The following is a 606-nucleotide window of genomic DNA, read 5'->3' as shown; positions in this document are numbered from 1 at the left end:
AATCTGATTATTTGGCACTACTTACGTTGGACTTTGAGAATTTGCCCTTCCTTACTTTGTAGTTTTTTTTGCAAAGGACACAACAATTCGGCTCCCGAGCTCGTCTGCTCCCTTGCGTGAATAGTAAAACAAAAAATACTAAAAAAAATAAAAAATCTGATCTTTTTGCCACAGAAGATGTTCGAGTGTGTGATGTCCATGCCAAATTTTGTGGTGTTTGATATCTAAGTAGCTCTTCGCAAAAAAAGTTGAGGTCTGCGAGAAAGTTTACTGTTTGGACCGATTTTGTCTTTTTTGCCACGAGCTCCTCAGATGTCCGAACACGATGAAATTTTGCCCGGACATCACACATTTGAGTGGCTTCATTGCCAAAAAAATCAGTTTATTTTTTATTTTCTAGTATTTTTTATTTCTTGTTCACCAAGAGCAGGTGAGCTCGAGCTCATAAATGAATATTCGTTTTGCCACACCTTATTTTGATCTTTGATGATTTGCCCTCCTGCAAGTGGGACCTTGTGAAATCTCAAAATTGCCACTGCACTCGATTGACCAAGCAGACACACGAGCTCATCCCGTCCGTTCATCCCCGAACCCTTGTGACACCCA

This window comes from Triticum aestivum, chromosome 5D (genome assembly GCF_018294505.1).
Source record: "Triticum aestivum cultivar Chinese Spring chromosome 5D, IWGSC CS RefSeq v2.1, whole genome shotgun sequence".
Classification (NCBI taxonomy): Eukaryota; Viridiplantae; Streptophyta; class Magnoliopsida; order Poales; family Poaceae; genus Triticum; species Triticum aestivum.
Note: the sequence above shows the minus strand (reverse complement) of the source record.